The sequence below is a fragment of the Humulus lupulus genome, chromosome 3, assembly GCF_963169125.1.
Source record: "Humulus lupulus chromosome 3, drHumLupu1.1, whole genome shotgun sequence".
In the NCBI taxonomy this organism is placed as follows: Eukaryota; Viridiplantae; Streptophyta; class Magnoliopsida; order Rosales; family Cannabaceae; genus Humulus; species Humulus lupulus.
Window position 1 is genome coordinate 113,452,005 of NC_084795.1, and position 12,615 is coordinate 113,464,619.

The following is a 12,615-nucleotide window of genomic DNA, read 5'->3' on the forward strand; positions in this document are numbered from 1 at the left end:
CCTAGAATCTCCTCCAAATCCTGGGCCTCCAAAAATGGTGCGGACCTCCCCTTGTATCTCTGGGGCTCGCTCCTGTGCCTGGGGCGCTCTAGGCTCGTTTTTTGGCCTTTGCCTTTCTTTCTTGACATAACGGCCTAAGTGCCCCCGGCGGATGAGCTCCTCAATTTCCTCCTTCAAGTGGATACACTCTGCCGTGGTGTGTCCAATGTCTTTGTGGTATTGGCAGTATTTACTGGGGTCCCTCTTGGACTGATCCTTTCTCATTGGTGGGGGCTTCTTGAAGGGCACTCGATCTTCGTTGGTGACGTAAATATGCTCCCTGGTGTCAGTGAGGTTCGTATAGTAAGTATAGGCCGCTGGCCTATGATCACCCCCTCGTTTGGTTTTCCTCTGCTGGTCATCTCTCGACCCCTCATACGTCCTCTTCTTCTTAGCTATATTCGGCCCGTTGTTAATTGGGGGCTTTGCGTGGGACTCCTCCTTTCTGGCCTTCAGGTTTGCGTGGCCATCCTCCACACGGATATACTTCTGTGACCTTTCATAGAAGTCATCCAAGTCGGTGACTTCCCTCTTCAGCATGTTGTCCCACAACTTGCTCCCTGGGAGCACTCCAGCAGTAATGGCCATTTTTAATTCCCGGCGTGTCAGGCTCCCCACTTTCGCGGCCTCCATATTGAACCGGTGAATGTAGCTTTTTAGGCTCTCCTTTTCCCCTTGCTTCACGTTGGCCAAGCTGGTACCTGGCATCGTGTAGTCCCGCACGGCATGGTGCTGCTAGAGGAACTCGTCAGAGAACTGCTGCCAGGACCTGATGGACCCCGACCTTAGCCTTTTGAACCATTTGTAGGCGGGTCCTTTCAGAGTAACAGTGAAGCAATGGCACCTGGCACCACTTCCAATCCCCCTCAATTTCATGAGATCGTTAAACGCATCCAAGTGGTACTTTGGATCCGTGCTCCCTTCGTAAGGGGTCATGGTGGGCTCCTTAAAGTTGGCAGGGAGCCGGATTGCCTGAATTTCACGCACGAAGGGTGACTCATGGTCGAAGTCTTCCTCAAAGGCCTGGCCACCCGACGCGGTGACAATCTTGCTCCGCAAGCTCCGCATCTCCGTGTCTAAGTCCTGCCTCCTTTTGCTGAGGGAGTCCCTTAGAGTGGATGGGCTAGGATCTGCCTTTCCCTTGCCTTCTCGAGGCGCCTCAGGGGGTGTGGTCCCTTTGCCTGCCCTCTTCTTGTTGATCTCCTCCCGCAAGTCTGAGGGCGTTCTTTTGGAGGTGACCTCATCCTCACGTCGAGGGGCAGCGGTGGTTCTCGGCGCTGGCCTTTGGGCCTGCTTAGGCGGTTCGGGGTGATCATGTTGCTTCGCGTGGGGGGTGTTGCTAGTTTAGTGTCGGGTTCTTCCATCATCCACTGGCAAAGTGGTCTCCACCCCACCTTTGCCTTTCTCTTTTCTCTTAGGCAAGGTTATGCTGGACTTACCCTGCAGTAAGCCGTTAAGGACCTCTTGCATGTTTTCCAAGGTAGTTTCTAACCTTTGGTTTTTACGGTGGAGCTCACGTATCTCCTCTTCGTAAAATCGGGACTTTGAACTCGAGCTCACGGAGTGGACCCGGGGGTGTTTGTCAGGCCTATGGGCGGAAGGGCCCGGGTCTTGCTGGCCGGAGTTCGGTGCCCGCGGTGGTTTTGGAGGAGGGAACTCATCAGCGTGCACCGGTGGTGCTCTGGGAGGGCTCCCCCCAGGTGGAGCAGCCGGTGATGAGGCCACCCTGTCTCCTCCTTGAACCTCAGGGTCTTTCGGGGGCTCCACGTCCCTGGGTGGAGGAGCGTCCTTCATGGAGGCCTTCAGCTGGACTCCGTTTAAGTGAACTTCGACCTCCTGCGTCTCCCTTAGTCGCTTCGAGCGTCTCGGCATCTTCTTCTTGTCGGAAATAATGGTGGAACAGTAGCTTAAAACTAACGTTCCCACAGACGGCGCCAAACTGTTGACGGTGAGAACTCGTCAACGAAGTTAAGTTGGAAAAATTATCGAATTAAAATCGCTAATTGGAAAGCTATGAAAACTTGAACAATAACTCAAGAACAATGGAATAACAACAATGGAGAATTCAGTATCTCATTCACACTAATGTCTCTGCTACAGTGAAATTTCCAACCCCCCTTCAGGTGGCCTTGGAATTCAATTTATAGTAGGCTCTAACGGCCTTAGGTACATAGTGGTCCAGGGGACCAAACGGTACAAACGTACTGTACTAGGGGAGTGGCTTCAGAGGTTGTGGCTGTACATCCCGTACAGGAGCAGGTGTCAGGGGGATGTCTCCACTACTTTTCTGTACTCCTTCTTGAGGCGTGGTAGCAGGCGTGTTGGCGCAGGAGGTAGTGGTGTCGGCTCTGACCCATGGCCGTAGACGTATGAACCACGATCCTCGCTGGCACTGGCATCCGTACCTAGTACCCGGTCGTACAAATATGTCTCATTCGACTTGCTCTGGATCTACTAAGCATAGGGACTTTGAGGTCGTGAAAAAGGGGATCTTTGGTGTCCGTATTGGCCGTGGCGTTGAATAGGGGTCTTGGGCCTATGCGCATCAAGTCACGGTGTGTCGGCCTCCTGAGAAGATGGTGGGCCGGTGGACCTCCCGGGGCGCGCGCGCGTGGGACCTTGCGCGGCCTTGCGCATGGGGCGCCATTGGTGGCCTCGCAGCCTCCCTCGGCCCCGCGCATGGGCATGGTAGGAGTGGCCCAAGGGCCTCGCTGAATAGGGCGCCTCGCCCTATGATGGCCTCGCTGAATAGGGCGCCTCGCCCTATGATGGCCTCGCTGAACAAGGCACCTCGCCCCTATGGTGGCCTCGCTGAACAAGGCACCTCGCCCCTATGGTGGCCTCGCTAAATAAGGCACCTCGCCCCTATGGTCTCGCGGATCAGGAGGGCCTCGCCCATTTGACGGTCTCGCGGATCAGGAGGGCCTCGCCATATGACGATCTCGCGGATCAGGAGGGCCTCGCCATAGGACGGTCTTGCGAAATGGGGGGGGGGGGGGGGAGTACGCCTAGGTGACTACCTTGCATTTTCCCTTGATGAGATTATGAGCATCAACACAGCCTAAGCGGCAAAACAGGGCTATAACCCTAGTTCCTCTGGGATAACCCAGGTCATGATGGTCAAGCAGCCACATATGTACACACCGCCACCGAAGCTCTCCAACTCATGGCTGGTCAAGTTTTCCCTTTCCCTTAGCTGCACCACATAGCTCCCGTGAGCCAAGGCTCAGTAAGAAAACAGAACGTATAACAACAGAGAAAATAACTCTAAATAATCATTCAACAATAATCAACAACATTAATTTCATAGCTAATGTCATTTAGTCCAAACACACGATCATTGGATCGACCTGCGGCTGTTGCCCTATTCAGTTGGCTTTTAAGCCAACTCTCGGGCCTATACCCTAGCTACATGACCATAGAGTCACCTGGGGCCTCGCCCTTAGCTCTGTCTCACTAGCCATAGAGCTAGCCCAACCCCCGTGGTTCATCTTTGACCTTAGAGTCGATCAACGTAATAATACGTTTTTAGGTTAGGCCAATGCTTTGCGACCAGCGCACCACACATTATTGCCGTCCCTGACTTATAAGTCAAGCCATGATCCAGGATTACATATCCTACTTATAGGAAATAGATGTGGATAAAAAAATCCCAAAAATTAAGCACATATTCATGCTAATCATATAATCCCATTGAATAACCATTTTCATAATACTAAGCACATTCACATAACGGGGCCACTTGCCCTTACCATAGAATTCACATAACGGATATAAGCACTTAGGCATCTAACAAGAAGCATTTAAAACAATAAGCTAACATAACCAATCCTGGGGCCCAAGCCCTAATCACAGTCATATACAACAGATGGGTCAAGCCCTAATCATATACAACATGTTCTGGGTACAACTTTCTTACCTTAGGTCCAAGCAAGCGTAAACCAGAACGACCCTAGAGCATGATCCCGGTTCTGAGCCCTTAGCGATAGCCAAACACTACACCAAATACCTCTTTCTATAATATATAATTATAAGCTAATTGGAAAAGTATTATAATAGGTAACCTAAAAAGTAGAAAGCGTTAAAGTTAAAATGGAGGGAAACAAAAAAAAATGGCTGCGTAAAGTTAAAATGGAGGGAAACCCACTCGATTTCTGCCTAGCCTTATTCTCTCAAAACCCAATCCCTAATGATGCCTCTGCCTATTTCTCTCACACTTGGTTTCTCAGTTCCCTCTCCATTGATCTTTCTCTCGCTCTCTCTCTCCCAGAGTCTTTCTACCCTCTCTCCGTTGCGCGAGCTGCTGGAGCACACCACGCCAGAGGTGCACTCTCTCCATTTTGTTTAGTCGCTGGAGCACATTGGGATGAGTCATGCTGGTACAAGTCACCGTGCTCTATCTCCCTCACGCAAGTCATGGCGGTATCTTCCCAGCTGAAGAAAGAACAACTTTGTGAGGTATTTGTTTTTTTTTCTTATTTACTATTTTTATCATTTAATTTTCTTGTATCTTTTTTCTTCTTATTTACTAATTTGTTTTAGCAAGGATATATAATGGAATTTGGATTGGAAAATCTGCAGGGATCATGAGGAGGCGACCTTTGGTCTTGCAGCTTGACAAGACAAACGAGGGAGCATAGAAATACTCCGAATTTCTTTACCTTTAGCCTCCGACGCTCCCGACCCCAAAGACGGAGCTACTAGTTTTGGTAGTCTTTCTTTTCAATTTATTCTTATATCTTTGGTATTTTAGGGCTCTTTTGTTGTAGCGTCTATTTTATTTTGGATATTTGTATGTGGGTTTTGCTGTTAATTGATTTGGGTTTACCTTGAAATTTCTATGTTCTGTTTTCCATAAGGATAGTCAGTAATATTTCTTATTGTATCATTAATACTTGGTTTGTTGTGACAAAAACTTTTCTATTAGGGATCAAAATCTTGTATTCTTTTGTGATTGTAAATTGTTTTTTACTTTATAGTAATTTATGGGATCTGTTATTTTATTATTCTGCACTCTACAATCAAGTGATCAAATTCTTTATTTCACTATCCCTTGCATATATTGAGCACAAAATTTGACTCACGAAAGTGTGATTTAGGTGCCTTTAATTTGTACAATATTATGATAATTACTATCTCATTTTTATTGTTACTATGTCCCATAAGCTAATCTCAATAATTTTATCACTATTGTGGTTGGATTAGTATTGTAAGTAAATTTTGTTTAACTTCTCTATCATTTTCCCCTGTTTCTCTCTCACACATATATATACATGAACACATATTTATTATTATTGATATTCTTAAAATTGTTGAGGGCTTTGTGGTAGTTTGAATTATCAAATTTTTTTTTTACTTATTTTCATAGAGTATATATCTATACTAATTTTAATATGGAATTCTTGATATTTGAAAGAACATGAAATCATATACTTGGGTTTTGAAGGAATTGGAACCTAGAATGTTCTTTTTGATGAAAATGAACACTACGTTCAAATAGTCATTGTAGCTGTTTGAAAAGTGCACTAATCTATCAATTCCATGTTCCTAAGATTATGCCATTTGCAAGTTTCTTCTCTTATTCCACTTGCTGCCCCCGTTTTGCATTATGAGTGAAATCTGAAGAAGAAAAAAAAGGGTTTATTTAAGCAAAAGATGGCAAAGCTATCCTTATGAATTTATATATGTATATATATATTGTCTTTAGATCTTTGCTTGCTTGTTGAATTATTGACTTGGCACAACTAGTGTTTAAGTTTATAACATCTATTAAGTCATTAAAGTATACTCAAAGTTTTGTTGCATACCATCTGTTTGAGGAAAAGTCTGAGTTAAAATTAGTATTCTTTTGTTTTCATTCTTCATTCTTATTTGTAATTGTACAATTAGCCATTTTGAAACACATAATATATAACATATATATGTGTAAGCATGGGAGTTTGCGCACTGTGTAATCTTGCTTTAACACCACCATTATCTTTTATTATTGTCCTAATAAGTTACCATTTCTAGTATAGCTACTAAAGGTGATTACTTTTAATACAAATATTCTAATGGAACTTTCTTATGAATTAATATTTCATGAATGAATGAACCACAAATTGCATCTATTTATTGATTTATACTTGTGTCATTGATGCATCATTCTTGACTATATTTCATGCATTATAAAGCTGAACCACGTAATTTTAGAACAATGTCTTCTCTTTTTTCAATGCTCATACCTTATTATGACTTTCTTGCTTTTGATATATGGTAAATTTAATTTTATATTATGCAGATTTGTGTACTTATAGTTTTAGTAGCAATGGTGAGACCTACTTTAACTTTCACTCTCCAATTTTATTTCATGGTTATATTATTATGCCTCATTCTGGCTACTTCATGTAGTGTAGTATATTTTTTGTCTCTTGTAGTGTTAAGATTTTTTTGGCTTCATATTGGTTTAATATAATTTTGAAGTCTTAATAAGTCTTATATAAAATATACAACCTCCAATTCATGAGCTTCATTATTATTAGACTAATCAAAAAATTCAAAGTCTCTCTAGGTTTAAGGGTATCTGATGCATGAGATAAGTAAGACAGGGAGGAAAATATGAGGAGAAAAGAAAAGGCTTTGGAGTTGTAAGCTATCACGTTGAATGTTGTACTAGGTTGGTTGGTTTCAATTCTATGGTTGAAGTATTAAACAATGATGAGGCATATAACACTTGGTCTGAAATAAGAATCATTATAATAAAATGTGACACCAGTATTTTGATCTTACTATGTTTCTGATTTTTTTTCTTTTTCCTTAAAAATTACTAGTACAGAACAATGGGTTGACCAAGTTAGAATGGTTGTCAATATTGTAGCCTCCTTAAGACTTCATTTCTGGTTTTATGTGGCATATGTTATTAAAAAAAAAAAGGTAGAGATAGTACTATTTAGAATGATTTAAGCATTACAGTCCAAATAGGATTTTCTTGTGTTTGCATATATTTTTAATTATTTTAAATTATGAAATTTGGTTTATAGAAATACAGATGAAAATGGAAATAGAATATATATTTCCTTGAGGGTTGACAAACTAGAAAAAAAAGAGAATATTTAAATGGTAACACTTCTGTGGTAAGATTTTTTTTTGCCCCTTAATACAATTGACTCTGTGTCAATTTATTGGCTAGTGATGCTATAACCTCTGTGTCATTTCTTCTTTATAGCCAGCTAAGTGTTTTTTCTTCAATATTTTCCTCTCTGGACACCATAACAGCCACAAAAAGTTATATAGCTTCAACCCCATTACTGAAATTGACAAATTTGTTTCTTCTCTCTTTTGTTCTCTTTTGTATCTCTTGTTTTAAGGGTCATTTAAATTCAATTGATAGTTTTTCTTCCTTCCTTCCAAAAACACCATATTCTTCTACCAAAGGGGAATATAATCTATGTGGTGGTCTTTTTCGGTCAACTTCTTTCAAACTAAGGAACACTGTTTGTTCTAAAAGAAAGTTTAATGCACCAAGAATCCCCTTTAATTCTAGCTTTACATTATGCTCAAATAGACTAAAAATAGTTAGGACAATGTTCAAAAACTTGCTTTTCTTGATCCAATTTGACCTTTCTCCAACTTGAGTCTCAAAGCTTCAGAATTGATCTTGTCCATCACATGGTCTGCATCATAAAGCTTTGTGAGTTCTTTCTCCTCAGCATCATTTAGTAGAACAGCAGTAGCCAGCACTGCAGCGGCCATGGTTTTTCTTCTTGAAAAGCTTTCTATGACAAATAATAGATGAAAAGAGAGAAAACAAAAGCTCAGTTTTGAACAAAAGTCTTTGTTTAGGAAAGTATTCTGTTTCAAAGACACTCAATATTTCATTTGTTTATTTGTTTTTAAAGAGTTGTACAGTCAATGTGTTTGTTTACTATGATTACATATTTTGATATATTTCATAAGTTGATTAAAGCATGTGATGATTCTCAATGAATCACCGATAAGTGAATTGGCTATATGGCAGTTTAGTTAGTTATATAAACAAGTTCATATAGTGTAAACTTCAGGATAGAAAAGTTCAAAAAAAAATTTACTCTGACAAAAATTTCTATTATTGTCCACTTCACATTATGGAAATCATTTTAGTAACAATCACATTACAATGAACATTTTTCTTGTAAGAAAAGTTTCAATCTCTTCACACCAAACCCTGCTTGTATTTAAACATGGCTAGTCTAAGTCAGATAATGATCGAGCAATATGGTATGACAGTACACTGTATGATATTTTGACATAAAGATAAGTAACTAGACTATTACACTGTTGACATCAAATAAATAAAAACAACTTAACTATTTACCCTTTTACTCCAATAGAACACTTCATCATGTGTTGTATTTTAAAAGCTTTTATCCTTTAATTACAACATTCTATTATTTTTCCAGGGATTTGAGTTTCAACAACTTAATTGGACAGATTCCAGACTCTCTTTTCAGCTTGATTTTACTGTCAAAGCTATAATAAATGAAATATCCATTTAGTTGTATCACATACCTCCTTAATAGCTAGTCTTAAAGGTTATTGAAGTAGGTGTTTATGCTTTCCTTAATCAGGTTTCTTGGGAACAACAAAATAAATGGTACTTTGCCTAAACAAAAAGTTCATTCTCTTCTCAATATGTAAGTTCCTACTAATTAACTTGAACTACAAGGGTCTGACATTAATTTATTTAATCGATCACCTAAAACAAAATCAAAAGTTCATGTGTACTTAGTTTATATTATTGTTACTCAATTTCCCTACTCATAATTGATGTTGTTGTTGTTGTTATGTTATGCCTGCAGAGATGTGTCTTTCAAAAATTTAGTAGGGAGTTTTCCTTCTTGGATCAATAAACAAGATCTACACCTATATTTCTTTTAATTCTCAAAAAACAATTTTCTTTTTTGATAAAAACTCTCTAGCTTGATACTTTTGTTTACTTCCATAGGTTAGTAGTTTACTAGTTTTGTTGTTACTCTTCTTTTCATTCAATGAATAAGCTAATATGGATACTAATATTAATTAATTTTATTTTGTTTTGGATAATATGAAGCAACTTAGTTGGGAACAACTTCAAAATTGAAAGCTCAAACAACCGGTTGGTTTTAATGCTTGGTGCTTCTTTCTTTGCATGGTTTCTGTGCTATTAATAGTTATGCTTGTCTTTTTTTTTTCACTGGGATTAACAATGCTCAATATACAAAAAACTCATTGTCTCAATTTACAAGGACTTTATATAGAGAGATGTTCCAGACATCAAGGCTTTCTGCTTCATCATTGAGGTATTATGGCTTGGGACTTGAAAATGGCAACTACACAGTCAAACTCCTCTTTTCTGAGATAGCTATTCTAGATCCTCCTCCATGGAAAAGTCTTGGGAGACGTGTTTTCGATATCTTTATCCAGGTAAATATACATCACACTTTTGCAAATAAGCTTTAGCAGTGTCTTTTCTAATCATTTATGCTTCTTCTATTCTAGGGAAGTCTTGTTTTGAAAAAATTTTATATCAGAAAAGAGGCAGACCATGTCTCTTTTTGCGCTGTGGAGAAAGTATTCACAGCTCAAGTATCAGAAAACTACCTTGAAGTTCATCTATTTTGGGCTGGGAAAGCGACTTGTTGCATACCAAAGCAAGGTACCTGTGGCCCTTCTATTTCAGCCATCAGTGCTACTGCAGGTAATGTGGAATTAAACAAAAATTTGATATGTACTTGTTTTCCTCTCATGTATATAGATTTGTATCAAGTTTTGACTATAGTTTTGTACAGATTTTGATCCTACTGTTAGTAACAAGCCTCCAAGCAGTGAAAAGAATAGGACTGGTTTGATTGTGGGGATTCATGTTGGTGTTGTAATTTTAAGCTTCCTGGTGATTTTCATGGTCTTCTATACTTTTCAGAGAAGAAAGAAGTCTCAAATGATTGACAGTGATGGTAAAATGTTACTATAACATGTTGCATAATCCTATAAATTTCAGAAATAGAATAGAAAACCGTCATAGTCTACTACATAAACATCAAGAGCCATGACATATAGTGCCTTGTTTTTCATTTTTAGAGTTTTTGGGAATGGATGTTAGACCTTTCACTTTCAGTTATGTTGAACTAAAGATGGCGACAAACAATTTCGATTCGGCTAATAAGTTAGGAAAGGGTGGAATTGGACCTGCCTATAAGGTAAGTCATTGTTTTCATCACTTTCATTTTGTTTGCAAAAGTTTTCATAACACTTGAACAAGAAATGTTAGTACTTTTTAAGCATACAATTTGACAAAGTAGAATAGCATTTTTGGTTGTTTGTCACTATATATTACTGTGTCAAATTCATTATTTTCATTCCCTTAAATCAACTCCATTCTCAACAAGGATCACTTGATGATGGAAGAGTGATAGTTGTGAAGCAACTGTCTATGACTTCTCATCAAGGAAAGAGCCATTTTGTGGCTGAAATTGCCACAATATCTGCTGTCCAACATCGAAACACATGTCAAATTGCATGGATGTTGTATTGAGGGAGGCAAACAACTTCTTGTTTAGGAGTATCTGGAAAATAAGAGTCTTGATCAAGAAATTTTTGGTATGAAAATAACACTCATGATGCTTATATAATTACATATACTAAAGAAGGCTAATAATGTCTATGTCTGGCATGATCAGGGAACAATAGCTTTAAGCTAGATTGGTCAACACGTTTCGACATTTGTTTAGGATAGCAAAAGGTCTAGCTTATCTTCATAAAGAGTCACGGCTAAGAATCGTCCACAGAGATGTGAAGGCCTGAACATTCTGCTAGACTCTAATCTGAATCCTAAAATATCAGATTTTGGTTTGGCCAAGCTTTATGATGACAATAAGACTCACATTAGTACTCATGTTGCTGGAACAATGTAAGATAATTTTAGTCACCCTACTTCTATGCATGATCATGTAACGAAAAATAACCATGGATGATGATGATGATGATGATGATGATGATGTAGTGGCTATCTTGCACCAGAATATGCCATGCGCGGACATCTTACAGAGAAAGTCGACATGTTTGCTTTGGTATTGTGGCGCTAGAGACTATCAGTGGCAGGTCGAACTCTACTCCTAATTTGGAAGAAGAACAAATATATCTTCTTGAATGGGTACATAATTCCTTACTATTCAATGTATATGTTTTAGCTATGGATTCACAACACAACAAGGCCCAATTCTAACTAATTTGTGCTTCTCTAGGCTTGGAACTTACAAGAACAAAACAATGAAGTTGATCTTGTGGATTCGGAGTTATCTGAATTTGATGAAGATGAAGTGAGAAGACTCATAAGAATAGCCCTTTTATCCACTCAAACATCACCAACATCAAGGCCATCAATATCTAGAGTTGTGGCAATGCTTTAAGGAGATATTGAAGTAAGCACTCAAATCTCAAGGCCTGGTTACTTGGCAGATTGGAGTTTGGATATTCTAAGCAGCATAATAAGTGATGTTGCAACTATAGGAACTGATTCTACCTACTATGATTTGCCTGCTAGTCTGAGCATGTGGGGGGGGGGGGGGATGCATTGCCATCGCCTGCCAAAGGTGCCACTCGTCTAATTCTTCAAAGCTACAAGTTCAAGGGCTTTGGTGTGCTGACATTTGGAAGATCATGAATTCCTACCTTTACTTTTGAATATGCAACTGTTTAAGACTATTTTATTGACTATTGTGAGAATATTTTGTTTATGTTATTTAGGTAGTGTTGAATATCTTAAGACTTTTGGATTGTTTTTAAGATAATCTTGAATGTATTTTGACACAATTATTTGGTTATATGTGTTATGAACCATATAATTGGTACTCAAAAATATATTTGTACAATGCTAAGGGTGTCTTAAGTATATTAAATGAAGCGGGTTTGAATTAAAGCAATAAAAAATGATTATAATGTACAGATTTTTATAATAATAATTCAAGCTTATCCAAATATTAGAATAAACAAAAAATGTGTTATTGTATCTTTTAGAATAACATTGGTTTATAAGCATAAAATTATGTTATGCAAACTATTTTCTATAATGCAAAAAGTGTGTTATTATAAAGGGTATCATAACACTACTTTATAAGTACAAAAAAGTGTTTTATAATCTATTTAAGTGTTATCATAGGCTATACCATAACACATGTCTATAACTATGGAAAAGTGTTATCCAAAGTGCTCTGACCTACTATAACACCGCTTTCCTAAACAATAAAAAAAATGTTATGGTATATATTCGATAACAATTTTCCGGTCTTATTGAAAGTATTTTTTCTTGTAGTGTAAGTCACAACCATGAAAATAGGATTCTATTAACATCAAGTGATCAAAGGCTTCTGGACCAAGTCCTAGCCTCTGGGACCTCGGGTTCCACCAAACTGGGTAGTGGAAACAATCCTGAGCCCTTAAAGTTGAGTTCTTGCTCTCAAAACCTTCTAGGGGTCCAAAAACCCCTTAAGAGTCACCGTCCTATGCCCCCATGCCGCGGTCCGCCTCCAACTAGAGGCCTGACCTCCCCAACCAGCAGACACGCGCCGCGACCCGCCCTCCTTC

At 39.1% G+C, this 12,615-nt stretch overlaps 1 pseudogene; it reads left to right on the forward strand.

Annotated features, from left to right (window-relative positions):
- Positions 1–8,237: 8,237 nt before the first annotated feature.
- The window catches only part of LOC133824942 (probable LRR receptor-like serine/threonine-protein kinase At1g56130), a 36,540-nt pseudogene continuing 32,162 nt past the window's right edge, over positions 8,238–12,615 (forward strand).